Here is a 19,113-nt window from a genome sequence, read left to right on the forward strand (position 1 = left end):
AAACTAATAGCAATAGATTTGATGTAATTTTTACACTAGCATATAATAGTCGGTCCAGCTCAGCTTTATTCACTTGCTGTCTCATTGTTTGTTTGCTGCAGCTGTATTTGGGTGAATGTGAACGGTAAAGAAGATGAAATAAAGAGCTTTTAGGGTTTGAAAGTCAGTCTTTAATTTATTATGCTTTGTAGCTGCCTTGTTTTAATGTCAACATTAAGCCATCGAAGGGAAATGCACTTTAAATGAGTTTATCACTTGTTTGATTTTCATTTCTTTTAATATCCATGAAACCGACACTTTAAAAGAGCACACTGCTTCCTCCATTAGTACAAATTAGATCATTTTCTGTACTGTGCCCTCACTTGTAATATAGAGTGATTATAATAGCTGTATTTTTCATAAAAATGTTTTGCCTAGAGTGACTTGATAATCTAACGAATCAATAAGGGAGAACATTTACAGCATTAATGGAATCAAAGACGAGGGAAAACCGAGTCTACAGTAATCGCAGGCAACAGCGCGAACAAAGGAATTTTTTTTTTTTTTTAAGAAAAGAAGAATACAATGCTGATTGATAGCAGGTGTTTTCACACAGGCGTTGCCCCTGAGGAAATCAAGTGGTTAACATGGCTTATCATCAAGGTTATCCGATGATTGGCACTCCTAATTGTTCATTATGTTTGCTTCCACAAGTGGAAGAAAAGAACTCTGCTCTTCAGAGGAGACTGATTGCTGTGGAATATCCTGAAGCATTTGACATTTTGTCCCATCAAAATCATCAGCTGATCTTACTCTGACGGATGCACAGGATTAATATCAGAAATTTGTGTTGCCTGTTATAAACAGCGCATCTACTGCACTGTTGCTGTGCTGTAATAATGCTGCAGCTGAAGTTCCGATGTGAATATTAGTTTTAACAGTCATGGCTATTCCTTTATTTATTTCTAGACTCTATTAAAGTAGCTTTGCATCATTCACTTTGTTACGTCCCCACATGAAAGCTAGGCGAAGAGGGTGGGGGACAGTAACAGTTGGATCCGGGTGAAACAAAAAGAACACCAGGCAGAGGTAGTTAACACAAAATATATCTTTATTATAATCAATTAACTCAACAATCATATAAATAGTAACAACAAAAGGAGACAGCACCGCTGCTTTAATGATAAATCAGACAGGTCAACCCAAAGAGATAGTGACCACTTCGACAAAAGAAAACAACAAGGCTTCAACGGAAAAAGACAGCAACGCTGCTAGTAACAATACCCAGGCAGGCCAAACAAACTAATGGAGGCCGCCGTCACTTAAGGGAAAACACCACTCAGCTAAGAACTACTCACAAAGAGCCACGCACGGTGGGGCTGGTCACACACAGCAGGCCCTGCGACTCTGGGTGATAAGCACTGGACACAGAATGAGAAATACCAAGAGAGATTAAAGTCTGTTTAAATGCTCGGGATAAGAAGTTAGTTCCCTGGTCTGTTTGCACTGTTTTTGGGAGACCAAAGGTGATAAAAAACTTGATTAGCGCCTTAGTAATGTTTGCAGTGGTGATCCTCTGAAGAGGAATTGCTTCGGGGAACCGCATGGACAAGCACATTATGGTCAATAAAAACTGATTACCTGCCCGTGTTCTTGGCAACGGACCAACACAATCGACCAAAACGTGTTCAAATGGCTCACCAACAGCAGGTATTGGACATAGTGGGGCGGGGGGCACAGTTTGGTTTGCCCACCAGTTGACACGTATGACAAGTATTACAATACTTCGCAACATCTTCCTTCATTGCCGGCCAGAAGAAGTGCTGCAGAATACGGTGATATGTTTTAGTTATCCCCAAATGTCCTGACCATGAATGGTCATGGGCTAATTGTAGCACGTGCTGACGCAAACTAGCCGGGACCACTATTTGTTGGGCTACACTCCAGTCCTCCCCTGGACTTGAGGTCCACCTGCGCATTAACAATCCATCACAAACAACAAACGTCTGCTTCCTGTCTCCTGTCGGACAATCACTCTCATCTATGGCGGCAAAACATTTGGCTAACGACGGGTACTCTTTCTGAGCGATAATAAGGGCCTCCCGTGTGAGGAGAGGGGGGCTGCGGGTTCAGGAGCAGGCTCAGCTACTTCTTGAGCCAGTTCCTTGGCGTCAGGACCCACCTCCTCCTCGGAGGGCATCACATCCTTTTCCAAAATAGAGCCGACCACTGACTCTGACAAGTCAACCACTTCTCCCTGCCGATGGGCGTGTGACCGGGTAAGAACACCTACAGGAAATACATCCGGGTGCTGCCGGCTTAAAACATCTGACAAAGGACTTGGGTCAGGAGTCTTTGTGACCTCTGGGGTAGGATAAACCTTCCCGCCTGCAATGTCATTGCCCATTATGAAATCCACACCATCAATTGGGAAGCAAGGACACACAGCTACAGGAAAAATACCACTTACTAGGTCACTCTGCACCCAAATTCGATGGAGGGGGGCAGGCACATAAGTCATTCCAACGCCTCTAACAACAACATCAGTGCCGCTGGCAGTCTTTTCATCAAAGGCAAGTGCACTGGCCAGTATGAGGGACTGTGAGCCACCTGTGTCACGTAAAATGGTCACAGTACGCTCATCTTCAGGCTCACCAGAGAGTGACACCGCTCCTTTGAAAATGAAGGGTTTAAAACATTCATCAGGAGTTTCAGTGCTAAGGGGTCTGCTAACAGGAGAAGTGATTTTAATCAGCCCTATCCCTTTTGGCTTACGTGGTGTTAAAGCTGGCTGTCTTCGCCTGTAGGCCTCGCAGTCTGCTATTGAAGCGCCAGATTTAAAACAGTAGAAACATTTCCGGTCTGACCTGGGACGAGGCACAGGTACCTCTCCCCTTGTGTCTTGCTCACCACTAGCCTTCACTAGTGTGTCGCATCGCTCATGCTTAACATGGACGAGTGCGAACTCGTCAGCCAGTGTCGCGGCCTGCTGCAACGTGGAGACCTTCTGTTCGTTCAGATATACTGCCATCGCTCGGAGATGCAGTTTTTTAATTCCTCAATGAGAATTAACTCCCGTACCGAAACTAGGTCTGCAGCTTTACAGGCCATACACCATCGGTCAAAGAGGACACTCTTTTCCCTCGCGAAATCCAGGAAGGAGCGCACCTGTCCAGCCGGACCAGGTGCGCTCGGGGGTTCTCGCCTTACAACCACCTTCTCCAACAACCCAGACACCAGAGCGGCCTTCAGCTCCGCTTTGCGTAGACCAGTGGAGACACTGATCCCGTAATATGTTGCCACCTCATGTGGATCCCTCTTCCTACAAACATCCAGCAGGGCAAGCGACGGCTCTGCCGTAAACCCAGAAATATCAAAAGTGGCCATGAAAACTCAAAACAACCTGCAAAACACAAGCTAACCACTAAAGGGCCACACAACACCTTCACCACAGAACCAAAAACAGGCAAAATAAAATGTGTTGTGTCAAGTCAACCATTAACTAAAATTCTGCCCACACTCCCCCCAGTCCTGCCTACTCAGAATTTAGCCTGACCTAGCTTCTGGAGCGTACCAGGCTCGAGGCCACTTTAAAGGCAAATCATCAAGTGTCAAAGGCACCGAAAAGCCTACCCTCAGAGAATTAATCCCCACCCGGGTTTTGAAGAAAATATAATCTGATCAAACATTATTCAGCTTTAAATATTGTTCAGCTTTAAAGTTACTGTGCAACTGTGTAATAAAAATGTGCTCACGACTTTGGCCTTGAGAGCGATAAGAAGCGATCGCCTCATCCTGCAGGTGCAAGATATCTGCAAGCGAAGAGACTAGAACACCCAAGGCCGATTTCCTTTTATGGAGTTGTTTTTTCTGCTAATGCAGCACTTTCCTCACAACCCCCTCCTGTAAGTTTTAGAGAATATATACCCATCCTCACAGCAAATATTAGGAATCTCCTGATGTGAGCTGTGTTGAGAGGTTGTCTCTGTCTCAATAAAAGTTCACTGATTCCCCATCTGCAGCAGGTGTCCGGTTGTCTTCATTCTCCGCCAGCCTGGTTAAGTCAATTCCTCCTTAACATCTAAAAGAACCTATTTAATGAAGGAAGACGGGTTCACTTTGTGTTTAATATTATTCTATTGCTGTTGTTTTTTTTTATATCCTTCAATTGGCGTCACGAAACAGGATCCGCTCCAGGTCAACTGGAACGGATGGGAGGATTTCGGCCGTGGTCTGAGTGAACGGAGTTTGGACAAAAGCTGTGTGCACACAAAAACAAGGTAAGCAGACCTTTTATTTCTGCTATATTGAACATTATAAAAATACTTAGTGTCCAAACTCCTAGTAATTCATAACCAAAATTGTCTGGCTTACTTAAGGCTTGTTGAGAATCAGACAAGTGAATAAGAAATAAGTGAATAAGAGATAAGTGAATAAGAAATAAGTGAATAAGTGAATAAAGATAAGAGTGAACTGAGGTCTGACCACGGTTGCAGCCGACGGGTTGCTCTCCGGTGTCGGATACATACCTCAGTGCAGGTCTGGGACCTTGAAAGGGTTTATTAGTAACGCCTTTCTAAACAAATTAAAAGGTTAAAGGCCTTGAGAATATTTTTTAGTAATATTCTCTAAACTACAGAAGGGTTAGGAAGGCCCAGAGGACTTTATTAGAAAAGATCCTCTAAAACTTAAAAAGGAGAAGTACTGGTTGGAGTCCAAAGGAGGGGTCCCTTTGATCAATAGGAGAAAACGGATCTCTTCTTAAAACCCCGATGATTTTAGTGTTTTAAATGTTTTGATGTTCTGTTTGATATTGGACACACATAAATACACGCTGAATGCTTGCTGTGGAACACTGGGCAGGACAGTTTGGTTCTCCGTTGTTCACAGATTACACAATTAAAGGAACTAGGTTCCTCTTTTGGTTAAAATAATACACCACACATAGAATTTTTTTTTTTTTTACACATTTATTACATACATAAGGAGGGTAATGAGTGACTGCAGGTAATGTATGAAGTGTGAATGAGACGTGTGAACAAGGTGACAACCAACTAGCACCCCTATCAGGAAGCTCTAGGCAAGGTTACCCGCCAGACTCCGGTTTGGTAGAAGCTTGGTAACACCTGAAGGGATATTTCAGTGCTGACTCACCTTTAAAGCAGCGCCCCAGCTGTTAGTGCCTAACAGAGACAGAAACCCAGCTGGCCCAAATTCTCCTTTAAAATCAATAAAAGAACACTCCTCCATTGACAGTAAAATGGATGGAGAATTAGATCGAGAAACTAATGATGATGGTTGGGGTCCCGGTGTTATTCTTAGCACATTGGGAGAACAATTAACATGTGTTGAGACAGTCATCAACTCCACACACCAGCCTAAAGAAGCAAAAAAGCAGAAAGAGTCATTGAGGAAAACAGCTGAAAGGTTAATGAAAGAAAAGGGAAAGGACGAGGGGAGTAGTGGTAACTGGGGAATAATTTGGCAGAATAAGGCTATGCAGGCAAAAGAGAAAGAGGAAGAAGCCAACTCAGCAGCAGCAGGTGCAGGTGTGATGAGCGGGGTGAGATACAGAAAGGAAGCAGATAAGCACGCAGGCCGCAAAGCTAAATTTAATCACTGGGTGTGTTTATGGGAAACTGCAAAACCACACATGAAGAAAAATAGGTCTCAGCCACCTCCCTATTCTGCCTCAACTCCTCCCTCAGCAGGCATATATCCGGTACTTAATATCTCTGGTGGAATAATGACTATTGGAGAAGAACCGCCCGTAGCTCCAACTCCCATAGATACCAAGCATTTTTGCCCAGGAAGCTCCTCTCTGTCGGCGACATCCTCAGCTAGTAGTAGAGCCCCCTCTTCTATGTCCCATTGTTTTGGAACCGGATCTGAGGGCCTAACTGACCCATTTGCGAGCGCACCATTTGCGGTTCGAATGAACAGACAGGAACCCACTGAACAACAATTAACTGATCTAGAAGCAGCATTACGCAGCTGCTTAAATGAACATAGGTCAGTGGTCCAGGTGAATAATCGTGTTGCGTCAGCCCCTCTTTCCCGGTCCAACCCCTTTGCCAGCACTCCTGTCGCTGTTAAAGGAGATCTGACCGCTACTGCAAAAACTGAGCCTGGCACTTCACCAAATGTCACAGTTACCATGTCTTTGGTGGGCCGTCAGGATCCGGAAACACAGATGAGTTTAGCCCACGCTTTTGCTGACACTGCTACCCCACCAGGCGGGGAAGAAACTGAGGATACTGATGATGAACTCAGTGACCTTAACAATACACGCCCCTCTACCCCTCCCAGTTTAGGATATCAGACTAGATCTAAGGGCCCTGTGCCTCAGCCTCCAGGCATATTTCCCCTGGTCCAGACTAAAGCGCAACGTAGACCAGTGTATCAACCTTATTCATTCGGAGATGTCCAGGCCCTAGTGGACAAACTCCCTGACATAACGGAGGGAGGGAATGCCTGGTTGGCTGGTTTGGATAAATACACAGCTGGACAGGACCTCGCACTGGGAGATTTTAGAGCTATTATAACTAGGTGCACATCCCGATCTCAGGCAGCGGACCTGGAACAAAATGCGGGTACTACCATGCATGAGAACGAGGTGCCACTAATGCAGGCCTTGAGGTTTATTGGACCGGCCCTGCGTAAACAATTCCCACCCAAAAATCAAGGCACCTTACAGAAATTTAAATGGGAGGGAAAGCAAAATCCCACCCAGTATCTAAATCAGGCTGTTGAAGACTGGGTGAACCATACAGGTCATCACCCCAGTAGGACTTGTTCACAGAGCATGTGGTTTAGAAGGGCGGTGCTGAGGGGCATTCCGGAGTCGGTAAGCCAGAAAATGGAGGATAATCCTGATTTGCAGGACTGTGACTTTGCAATCTGGAAGAAACATTTGATTTTTAATCTTAACAAAGTGCAGATTAAGTCTGATGATAAAGCGGAGAGCGTCGAAGATTTACAGTTGCAACTGTTGAAGGTTCAGCTGCAGAAAGCTAAAAACGACCTGGGTGGAAAAGGTGACAAGCCTAAAAAGCAGCTTGTGGCCGCTGCGGCTCCCGCTCCTGGTCCAGTTGCCCCTGATTTGTATCCGAACCCATGGCCAACTGATCCACAGCCCCCCCAGTATGGTGCTTATCACTCCCCGGCCCCTTATGGGCAGAGAGGTTCCCCATTTGGAGGAAACAGAGGTGGTTTCAGGGGAAGGGGTCAGATGGGAGGTGGTAGGGGAGGCCAGATGTATGTTTGTTTCCGGTGTGGACAACCTGGACACTGGGCTAAAGCGTGCCCTTTGAACCCGGCTGCTGGAAGAGGCAGGGGAGCCCGTGGTGGGCCCTATCAGCATCCTGGCCACAGAGGTGGACCTCGTGGTGCTTTAGTTGAAGTGCCCCCGGCCCCACAGATGCCTGTGATGGGGTGGGAGTACTACGAGGGTGGTCCCCAGCTATAGGACACCCCACAGACTGCCCAGGACAGTGAAGGGACAACGGCGGACCCTATGCTGTCCATAACTGTAGATAGAAGAAGAAGCAGCTTTTTAGTGGACACTGGAGCTACGTACTCCACCATTAAGGATGTTGCTCGTGAAAGACTTACTGACAGAGTGATTACAGTGGTGGGCATATCTGGGGAACCTAAAACTCTGCCTTACACCGTGCCCCTCCCCACAACGGTTGGAGATCAGACCTTGTTACACACCTATGTTTGTTCAAAACAGGCGCCTGTGAATTTACTGGGAAGAGACTTGTTGATTAAATTAGGAGCCACAATACTCTGCTCTTCACAAGGCCTAACTGTGACTCTCCCTACTGGGGTTGTACTTCCCTGCTCTGAGGGCCCAGAGGGAGGTGGTCAGTTTCTGCTGCAACCCTCCTCCTGTTTGGCGGACTCTGCTGACATCTACTGGGCATTATTGGAAGTTGAAACACCTGCTGAACCAGGAGTTTGGACTGCTTTTCAGCAATGGCGGCCGTGGCTCTCACTCCTACATCCTTATGTCCCTCCCCCTGACCCACCTCATGTTACACTGTTTTATGACAGGCATGACACCACCTGGTACCAGCACATGTTCCAAGAGCAGTGTGAGGGGCGGGCTTGGTCTCTGAACATGTCGTGCATTTTTGCGGCACCGGAGGGAGTGGCAGCAGCGGTTACTTTTACAACAGATCAATTACAGTGGTACATGATGTCTGATGAGGCAGCTCCCCATGTGTCACTGGCCTTACATCCTGGACACCAGGCTAAGGAGCTGGGTGGAATGGTTAAACGTTCCCTTGCGGCCACTGACTGGACACCTACAAAACTCCCACAGGTTTTGTTTTCTCCATCTACCAAGACATACCAAATTTTAAATGATTGCTTTAATTCCTCAACACTGCAACATGGAGTGGTCAGCGGGTCACATGGAAGAGAACACACAGACCACTGTGATGCTGCGCCTTTACTCGACTCTCTTCCAGATTGTTTGTGGTCCCTTGGACCCACAGATGTAGGTTTAGTTGATGTGGAGCCAGTCTCTTTTCAACTGTCATCTGCTACCCCTTTGTGGCAGCCTCAGTACCCACACAGACCGGAGGCTGAGGCTGGGATTGCAGAAACAATTTCTGGTTTGGTCACTGCCGGTGTCTTGGAGCCCTCCTGCTCTAAGTGGAACACGCCCATCCTACCCGTTGAGAAAAAAGGCACGGGGAAGTTCAGAATGGCACATGATTTGAGAAGGATTAATGCCTTACTTGGCACTCCTACTTTGCCTGTGCCTAATCCTTATGTTGCCTTGACCAACCTCCCACCATCTCATGCCTGGTTCACCTGCATTGACTTGGCTAATGCCTTTTTCTGCCTCCCACTTCGTGAGTCACTGCGTGACATTTTCTCATTTACATTTAGAGGCCGACAATGGCGTTACACTCGCTTACCACAGGGATTTGCCCTCTCCCCAGGACTGTTTAATCAGTGTTTGAAAGAACTTTTACAAACCAGCCCACTATCATCTGACTGTATGTTAATACAATATGTGGATGACCTTTTGCTGTCTGCCCCCACGGCTGACATCTGTTTGGAGGCCACCAGAGTGGTACTTCAACACCTGGCCAACACAGGTTTTAAAGTGAGCAAAAACAAACTACAGATTGCAAGAAAACAGGTTTCTTTTCTAGGCCGCATGGTCTCACAGTCCGGTATTTCCTTGTCCCCAGAACACAGGAACTCCATTTTGCACCATCCAAAACCTTTAACTGTAAAAGACATGTTGTCATTTTTGGGCCTGACTGGTTACAGCAGGACCTATGTCCCAGACTATGTTGGCCTTACTTCCCCTTTGCGCGCTTTGGTAAATGAACAAGGCATGAGAAACCTCTCTGCTCCCCTCTCATGGACTACAGAAACAGAACAAGCGTTTATAAAGTTAAAACAACAGCTTTCTGTCGCCTCTGACCTTGCTGTGCCAGATTATGCTTTGCCTTTTCATCTTGATGTTTCTGGAACTGGAACCCATATCAATGGTATCCTGTTCCAGAAAAAAGGGGGAGAGAGAAAAGTGTTGACATATGTAAGCGTAATGCTTGACAACACTGAAAAACGCCACCCACCGTGCACACAACACGTTTCTGGACTTGCAAAAATCATTCAGAAAACAGCACACATAGTGATGAACCACCCACTAAAAATTTTGACATCACACAGTGTGGTGGCCTACGTCTCCTCACAGGCCTTCACACTCACTTCACTCAGGCAGAGACGCCTCAGTACCATTTTGGAAGCACCACACATCACCTACTCACATGAAGGCATAAACATGGCTGATCACATGGGATCAGGGGAACCACATATGTGTGAAGAGGTTGTGCAGGTACAGGAGAAAATCAGGCCAGATTTGCAGGCAGAACCTCTAATGGATGCAGAAAAAGATTGGTTCACAGATGGATGTTGTTTCAGAACTGAAAGTGGAATGTTGAAGGCTGCATGGGCAATAGTGGAACAGACAGACATGAGATGGAAAACAGTGAAAGCAGAGCAGTTGACAGGACAACAGTCTGCACAGAGAGCTGAACTGAGAGCGGTGATTGAAGCCTTAAGGATGGGAAAGGGACAGAAAGTGAATATATACAGTGATTCAGCTTATGCTGTGGGAGCAGTGCATGTGGAGCTCAAGCAGTGGCTAAGAGCTGGTTTTTTGACAGCCAGCGGAAAGCCTATTAAACATGAGATAGAAATGAGGGAATTAGCGGAAGCACTGTTGTTACCTGTTAAGGTGGCAGTGGTAAAATGCAAAGGTCACAGTGCCGGATTGGATTTAGTGGCATTAGGTAACAAACAGGCCGACTTAGTAGCGAAGCAGACAGCTGGTTACTTACCCTCCCTGATTATGGTAATGGACCCAGAAGCCACACCCCCTCCAGAAAGACCACCCATACAACTAGGCCTAGCCACAATCAGAGAGTTACAGGACAAAGCCAGCCCCCAGGAAAAATCATTATGGGTAACAAGAGGGGCCACAAACACAGATGTTTGGCGTGGCCCAGATGGAAGGCCCATTCTACCGCCAGGGGTCAGACAGACAGCAATGGAAGAGGCACATGGAGTGGGGCATGTGGGACCTGCACAAATGATGAGGAACTTAGCCACCTGGTGGCACCCTTATCTAAAAGACATGACAAAATACATGGTTAAAACCTGTAAGGAGTGCAACCAATTTGGAATCAAGCCCGCCTTCAAGCCAATAGCAGGGTACTTCCCCATCCCACTTTGCCCAGGGAAAGAAATAATCATTGATTACACAGACATGGTGGACAGAGTAGGTAGTTACAGGTACCTGCTGGTGGCTGTGGATGCATTTTCAGGTTGGCCAGAAGCCTGGCCGACAGCAAGTGAAAACAGTAGAACTGTGGTGAAGTGTCTGATTAATCATTATATACCACAGCATGGGTTTCCCGAGGTCATAAGGTCGGACAATGGTTCACATTTCAGGAACCACGATCTGCAGAGGGTTGAAGCCGCATTAGGTTTGAAACATAAGTTTGGCTCAGTTTACCACCCCCAGTCCCAGGGGAAAGTGGAAAGGATGAATCAAACTCTAAAAACTAAATTGGCTAAAATCTGTGCACAGACCAAATTAGATTGGGTTAAGGCATTGCCTCTTGCATTAATGTCCATAAGATGCTCAGTAAATCAAACCTCTGGTTACACTCCATTTGAGTTGGAGCATGGCAGGCCTTTTCCTGGCCCCTCCTCTCGCCTGTTAATGTCGGATGAAGCTGATTCAGACCTCGATCCGAGGACATATTATAACATGCTCCGCAGTTTTGTTGCCCAGTATTCCTCACAGGTCGCTGAAAGAAACCAGCAAGAGCTGAAAGAGGCGGCTACACCTGGAATGGACTACGTCCTCCTGAAAGTCACAAAGAGAAAGTGGGCTGAGCCTCGCTGGACAGGCCCTTACCGCATAACAGAGCGGACCTCCCACGCTGTCAGGCTCGAAGGGAAAGGTGACACCTGGTTTCATTACACACAGTGCGCTGCTGCCACCGAACCAGGAAGAACCTTGAGAGAGGTGCAGAAGGACCTGTCAGAAGGAGCTGCAACAGCATCACCAACCACTTGAGGGAGCCAAAACTCAACCTACAAGCCGGCTGGTTACAAAAGGGGGTGTTCTTCATACTGAACTAAACATTTTTTATTTTTAACATCTTTTATGACTTTGCTTTTATATTGGCTTGAGTTTTTAAGATTTACATTTTACATTGCAATAGTTTTAACCGCTGAAAGCTCATTTAAAGTTGTGTCACTGATACTTTTTGTTGCTCTTTAACTCCTAGAACACGCCCTTGGCGAGGTGGGGGGAACTGGACCACCTTTCTGTGCCCCATCATCCTCTATTAGACGACATCCAAGCTAAGTAAACATGTCTTGGCCCTTTCCCCCTGAAATGACAGGCAGGCAAAGATGTTGCGTCTTTGTTTGCTTCCTGGCCCTGGGTCTCATTCCCATTGGCATAATCCTGATCTGTGAAGGGCCCCCGACACTTCTGACACCTTCAAGTTCAAAAGCTTCGCCCCCTTCTGACAGTCCCAATCTGACAAATGCAGCCCCTAGGGTCTTGCCCACCACTTCCTCTCCAGTTTTGCCCACGCCCGATCCATTTAGAAAGAAACGACACACGGTTACCTCCTGCACCCCAAGTACGACTAGAATGATTACTCTCTGTGTCCCCAACAATAAAAGTTGGGTAGTCGAAATAGATTTCGCTAGCTTCCCAGTCACTCCCGTCACCAAAGACCAAGGGGGGGATCTTTTTAACCTTGCAGTACATCTCTCCTCCTCAGTGTGGTATATAACCCTGGGAGGTTGGCATCAGTGGAAGTGGTCCAGTTTAGTGTCAGAAACGGACCTCGATTGGTCCAAGCACTCTAGGGGTCAGGCTTTGCACTGGAGAAACCAAAATATGCTCAGAATAGCAAAAAAACCGGATCTTTCAGGCTTAATTTTTACCCTAAAGGATCTGGCCTTGACCTCCTCGCCAACGGATGATGAAAACTCTGATCGTGAGGGTGACGAACATTATCGTCTTTCTCTTGTTTAAATGCTTCTAGAATGGTTGTTTCTCTGTGGTGTGTTGTATTAGGCTTGTTATTAATTGTTTCCCTCACCCACTTCCTCTTGAAGGATATATCTGGTTGAACTGTGTCTGGTCGGGTTGTGAGGGTTAAGCGATGTTCTCAGGGTCTCCGGACTTAAGCCTGAGCGAATGTGTACTCCCACCACTGGATATAAATTGTTTTATTCCACACCCCTTCCTCACTTTTTAACATATTCACTTTTGAATGTCCTTAGCAGTTACCGTTCTGTGTTTATTTTACGATTGATTTATTCTTTCACATTTTCACGTTTATATCTCTCATTATTATAGTATACTCTGCACTCTCCACATTTTTATCATTACTTATGCTTTTTGGTTGCTAGGTTACAGGAACTGTTAATTTTGTGTCACTACCCTGGTTGCACTGACTCGTTGTATCCTTGGTTGCAGGACAGCTGTTACTGCTTTCGTCGGGAACCGAGACTGCTTGCAGCCGACCCCTGGGCAGGGTGGTGCCTGGACTCTTTTCTCCTCATCTGCAATGACAGATAAAGACAAATGATAAGACCCGAGGAGTTTTTCGAGCCAGGCTTCGACACGTCTCTGTGTTCCTTTGAATGTTACTTATTTTTGTGTGTTGACCCATTTAAGATGGGTCAAAAGGGGGATTTGAAGAAAATATAATCTGATCAAACATTATTCAGCTTTAAATATTGTTCAGCTTTAAAGTTACTGTGCAACTGTGTAATAAAAATGTGCTCACGACTTTGGCCTTGAGAGCGATAAGAAGCGATCGCCTCATCCTGCAGGTGCAAGATATCTGCAAGCGAAGAGACTAGAACACCCAAGGCCGATTTCCTTTTATGGAGTTGTTTTTTCTGCTAATGCAGCACTTTCCTCACAACCCCCTCCTGTAAGTTTTAGAGAATATATACCCATCCTCACAGCAAATATTAGGAATCTCCTGATGTGAGCTGTGTTGAGAGGTTGTCTCTGTCTCAATAAAAGTTCACTGATTCCCCATCTGCAGCAGGTGTCCGGTTGTCTTCATTCTCCGCCAGCCTGGTTAAGTCAATTCCTCCTTAACATCTAAAAGAACCTATTTAATGAAGGAAGACGGGTTCACTTTGTGTTTAATATTATTCTATTGCTGTTGTTTTTTTTTATATCCTTCAGTTTGCTCCGAAAATAACAAAGGCAAAACAAAAAAACGAATGTCCGAAGGAAGCGCTCTGCGGTAGAGTATCACTTCCTGTTCCTGCTCAAACACAGTGGTGTTTCTGAGTAGCTTATTTGCTTAGCAATTTAATTAACAACTTTTAAATACATTCTTCTTTCATAGTATAATTTTCACGTGCTTCATCCGAAGCACACTTTCTGTGTACTCACTACCTAATTTATAGCCAAAGTATTCACTCACAGTCTCTGTACTGTTTCGCTAGCTTAGCTTAGCTCGTAGCCGACTCGTTAGCACCATGGCTACTTCACCTGTCCCTCCTGCACTTTCTTGCTCATTGTGTCAGATGTTTAGTTACTCCTCAGCCTCCTTTAGCAGTAATGATATCTGTAACAAATGTAGCATATTTGCAGCTCTGGAGGCCAGGATTACTGAATTGGAGACTCGGCTTCGCACCCTTCATTCACCTGTAGCTAGCCAGGCCCCTGTAGCTGGTGCAGCCGAAGATAGCATAGGCCCCGCTAGCTGTTCCCCGGCAGACCCCAAGCAGCTGGGGAAAGAGGGCGGCTGGGTCACGGTGAGGAGGAAGCATAGTCCTGAACAGAAGCCCCAGGTACACCACCAACCCGTTCATGTGCCTAACCGTTTTTCCCCACTCGGTGACACACCCGCCGGGGGTCAAACTCTGGTAATTGGTGATTCTGTTCTCAGACATGTGAAGCTAGAGACACCGGCAACCATAGTCAATTGTCTTCCAGGGGCCAGAGCAGGCGACATTGAAGGAAATTTAAAACTGCTGGCTAAGGGTAAACGTAAATTCAGTAAAATCATAATTCACGTTGGCAGTAATGACACCCGGTTACGCCAATCGGAGGTCACTAAAATCAATATTGAATCGGTGTGCAACTTTGCTAAAACAATGTCAGACTCTGTAGTTTTCTCTGGTCCCCTCCCCAATCAGACCAGGAGTGACATGTTTAGCCGCATGTTCTCCTTAAATTGCTGGCTGTCTGAGTGGTGTCCCAGAAACGATGTGGGCTTCATAGATAATTGGCAAACCTTCTGGAGGAAACCTGGTCTTGTTAGGAGAGACGGCATCCATCCCACTTTGGATGGAGCAGCTCTCATTTCTAGAAATATGGACAAATTTATTAAACCCCCCAAAATATGACTATCCAGAGTTGGGACCAGGAAGCAGACTTGCAGTCTTACACGCCTCTCTGCAGCTTCTCTCCTTCTGCTACCCCCCCAAAAACCCATCTCCATAGAGACTGTGTCAGCTCCCAAACAGACAAAAAACAAACTAAAAACCAGCAACAAACAACTTAAACATAAACAATTACAAAGAAAGAACAATAAAGTATCCACATCTGAACCAAAGAGTAAAACAGTGAAATGTGGATTATTAAATATTAGGTCTCTCTCCTCCAAGTCTCTGTTAGTACATGACTTAATAATTGATCAACAAATTGATTTACTCTGCCTTACAGAAACCTGGTTGCAGCAGGATGATTATGTTAGTTTAAATGAATCAACACCCCCGAGTCATTCTAACTACCAGAAACCTCGAAGCACAGGCCAATTTTTCACACCAGCCTGTTAATTAATGAAAGACCAAGACAGACTTTTAATTCATTTGAAACATTCTCCACCCCAGCTGTGAAACTCAGAAACCAGTCTTACTTGTTATCATCTATCGTCCACCTGGGCCTTACACAGAGTTTCTGTCTGATTTCTCAGACTTTATATCTAATTTAGTTCTGAGCTCAGATAAAATAATTATTGTGGGTGATTTTAACATCCATGTAGATGCTAAAAATGACAGCCTCAACATGGCATTTAATCTGTTATTAGACTCAACTGGCTTCTCTCAAAATGTAAAAGAACCCACCCACCACTTTAATCACACTCTAGATCAGGGCTGCCCAATCCCAGTCCTCGAGAGCTACTATCCTGCAGCTTTTAGATGCATCCCTACTCCAACACAGCTGAATCAAATGAATGGCTTGTTATCAGGCCTTTGCCAAACACGATGGCATGCTGAAGAGGTAACCAAACCATTTGATTCAGCTGTGTTGGAGTAGGGATGCATCTAAAAGCTGCAGGACGGTAGCTCTCGAGGACTGGGATTGGGCACCCCTGCTCTAGATCTTGTTTTAACATATGGCATAGAAACTGAACATTTAACAGTGTTTCCTAAAAACCCTCTCCTGTCTGATCATTTCCTGATAACATTTACATTTACAATAATTGATTACACAGCGGTGGAGAGTAGACTTTATCAAAGTAGATGTCTTTCTGAAAGCGCTGTAACTAAGTTTAAGAATATAATCCACCCACTGTTATCATCTTCAATGCCCTGTACCAACACAGAGCAGAGCAGCTATCTGAACGCTACCCCAACAGAGGTCGATTATCTTGTTAATAATTTCACCTCCTCACTACGTACGACTCTGGATACTGTAGCTCCTGTGAAAACTAAGGTCTCTAATCAGAAGTACCTGACTCCGTGGTATAATTCTCAAACACGTAGCCTAAAGCAGATGACTCGTAATCTGGAGAGGAAATGGCGTGTCACAAATTTAGAGGATCATCATTTAGCCTGGAGAAAAAGTTTGCTGCTTTATAAGAAAGCCCTCCGCAAAGCCAGAACATCTTACTATTCATCACTGATTGAAGAAAATAAGAACAACCCCAGGTTTCTCTTCAGCAATGTAGCCAGGCTGACAAAAAGTCAGAGCTCTTTTGAGCCAACCATCCCTTTAACGTTAACTAGTAATGACTTCATGAACTTCTTCACAAATAAAATTTTTATCATTAGAGAAAAAATTACCAGTAATCATCCCACAGATGTAATATTATCTACAGCTACTCTTAGTACCATTGATGTTAAGTTAGACTCTTTTTCTCCAATTGATCTTTCTGAGTTAACTTCAATAATTACTTCCTCCAAACCTTCAACGTGTCTTTTAGACCCCATTCCTACAAAACTGCTCAAAGAAGTCCTGCCATTAATTAATTCTTCGATCTTAAATATGATCAACCTATCTCTAATAATCGGCTATGTACCACAGGCCTTCAAGCTGGCTGTAGTTAAACCTTTACTCAAAAAGCCATCTCTAGACCCAGCAGTCTTAGCTAATTATAGGCCAATCTCCAACCTTCCTTTCATATCAAAAATCCTTGAAAGAGTAGTTGTCAAACAGCTAACAGATCATCTGCAGAGGAATGGTTTATTTGAAGAGTTTCAGTCAGGTTTCAGAGCTCATCACAGCACAGAAACAGCTTTAGTGAAGGTTACAAATGATCTTCTTATGGCCTCTGACAGTGGACTCATCTCTGTGCTTGTCCTGCTAGACCTCAGTGCAGCGTTCGATACTGTTGACCATAATATCCTATTAGAGCGATTAAAACATGCTGTAGGTATTACAGGTACTGCACTGCAGTGGTTTGTATCATATCTATCTAATAGACTCCAATTTGTGCATGTAAATGGAGAGTCCTCTTCACACACTGAGGTTAATTATGGAGTTCCACAGGGTTCAGTGCTAGGAGCAATTCTGTTTACATTATACATGCTTCCCTTAGGCAGCATCATTAGAAGACATAGCATACATTTTCACTGTTATGCCGATGACACCCAGCTCTATCTGTCCATGAAGCCAGATAGCACACACCAATTAGTTAGACTGCAGGAATGTCTTAAAGACATAAAGACCTGGATGGCCGCTAACTTTCTGCTTCTTAATTCAGATAAAACTGAGGTTATTGTACTCGGCCCTGAAAATCTTAGAAATATGGTATCTAACCAGATTCTTACTCTGGATGGCATTACCTTGGCCTCCAGTAACACTGTGAGGAACCTTGGAGTCATTTTTGACCAGGACATGTCCTTCAACGCACATATTAAACAAATATGTAAGACTGCGTTCTTCCATTTGCGCAACATCTCTAAAATTAGAAATATCCTGTCTCAGAGTGACGCTGAAAAACTAGTTCATGCATTTATTACTTCCAGGCTGGACTACTGTAACTCATTATTATCAGGATGTCCAAAAAACTCGCTGAAAAGCCTTCAACTAATCCAAAATGCTGCAGCAAGAGTCCTGACAGGGACTAGAAAGAGAGAGCAGATTTCTCCTGTTTTGGCTTCCCTTCATTGGCTTCCTGTTAAATCCAGAATTGAATTCAAAATCCTGCTCCTCACATACAAGGTCTTAAATAATCAGGCCCCATCTTATCTTAATGACCTTGTAGTACCATATCACCCTATTAGAGCACTTTGCTCTCGCTCTGCAGGCCTACTTGTTGTTCCTAGAGTATTTAAAAGTAGAATGGGAGGCAGAGCCTTCAGTTTTCAGGCCCCTCTTCTGTGGAACCAGCTTCCAGTTTGGATTCGGGAGACAGACACTATCTCTACTTTCAAGATTAGGCTTAAAACTTTCCTTTTTGCTAAAGCATATAGTTAGGGCTGGACCAGGTGATCCTGAATCCTCCCTTAGTTATGCTGCAATAGACGTAGGCTGCCGGGGGATTCCCATGATGCATTGAGTTTTTCCTTTCCAGTCACCTTTCTCACTCACTGCATTGAATCATATCTGTTATTAACCTCTGTCTCTCTTCCACAGCATGTCTTTTATCCTGTCTTCCTTCTCTCACCCCAACCGGTCGCAGCAGATGGCCGCCCCTCCCTGAGCCTGCCGGAGGTTTCTTCCTGTTAAAAGGGAGTTTTTCCTTCCCACTGTCGCCAAAGTGCTTGCTCATAGGGGGCCATATGATTGTTGGGGTTTTCTCTGTATCTATGAAGCGCCTTTTGTTGTGATTTGGCGCTATATAAATAAAATTGAATTGAATTGAAAGAGCAAATGCTCAGCTAGACACTCCCTGTGCTAGCCGGGGAGAGCAGCAGCTAGTCAAATGACCCTCACACAACACACAAACACCTGTTCACACTCGTAATAAACTCAATTCCTTTCATTCCGATCTCGGATGAGCCCCCACTTTGTTACGTCCCCACATGAAAGCTAGGCGAAGAGGGTGGGGGACAGTAACAGTTGGATCCGGGTGAAACAAAAAGAACACCAGGCAGAGGTAGTTAACACAAAATATATCTTTATTATAATCAATTAACTCAACAATCATATAAATAGTAACAACAAAAGGAGACAGCACCGCTGCTTTAATGATAAATCAGACAGGTCAACCCAAAGAGATAGTGACCACTTCGACAAAAGAAAACAAGGCTTCAACAGAAAAAGACAGCAACACTGCTAGTAACAATACCCAAGCAGGCCAAACAAACTAATGGAGGTCACCGTCACTTAAGGGAAAACACCACTCAGCTAAGAACTACTCACAAAGAGCC

General features: G+C 45.1%; 2 long non-coding RNA genes across 2 annotated transcripts; one reads left to right on the forward strand and one right to left on the reverse strand.

The window, feature by feature from the left end:
• Nucleotides 1–3,641: 3,641 nt before the first annotated feature.
• LOC309692174 lies at nt 3,642–4,647 on the forward strand. The gene is made up of 2 exons (XR_014272238.1): nt 3,642–4,036; nt 4,165–4,647. It is a non-coding gene; the product is annotated as an uncharacterized lncRNA (long non-coding RNA).
• A 7,330-nt stretch (nt 4,648–11,977) lies between these two features.
• On the reverse strand, nt 11,978–13,739 carry LOC309692324. Its single transcript, XR_014272278.1, has 2 exons — nt 12,505–13,739; nt 11,978–12,159 (listed from the first exon to the last, which is right to left on the reverse strand). It is a non-coding gene; the product is annotated as an uncharacterized lncRNA (long non-coding RNA).
• Between the last annotated feature and the right edge of the window lie 5,374 nt (nt 13,740–19,113).

Source organism: Aulonocara stuartgranti (genome assembly GCF_965226115.1).
Source record: "Aulonocara stuartgranti genome assembly, chromosome: 17".
NCBI classification, from domain to species: Eukaryota; Metazoa; Chordata; class Actinopteri; order Cichliformes; family Cichlidae; genus Aulonocara; species Aulonocara stuartgranti.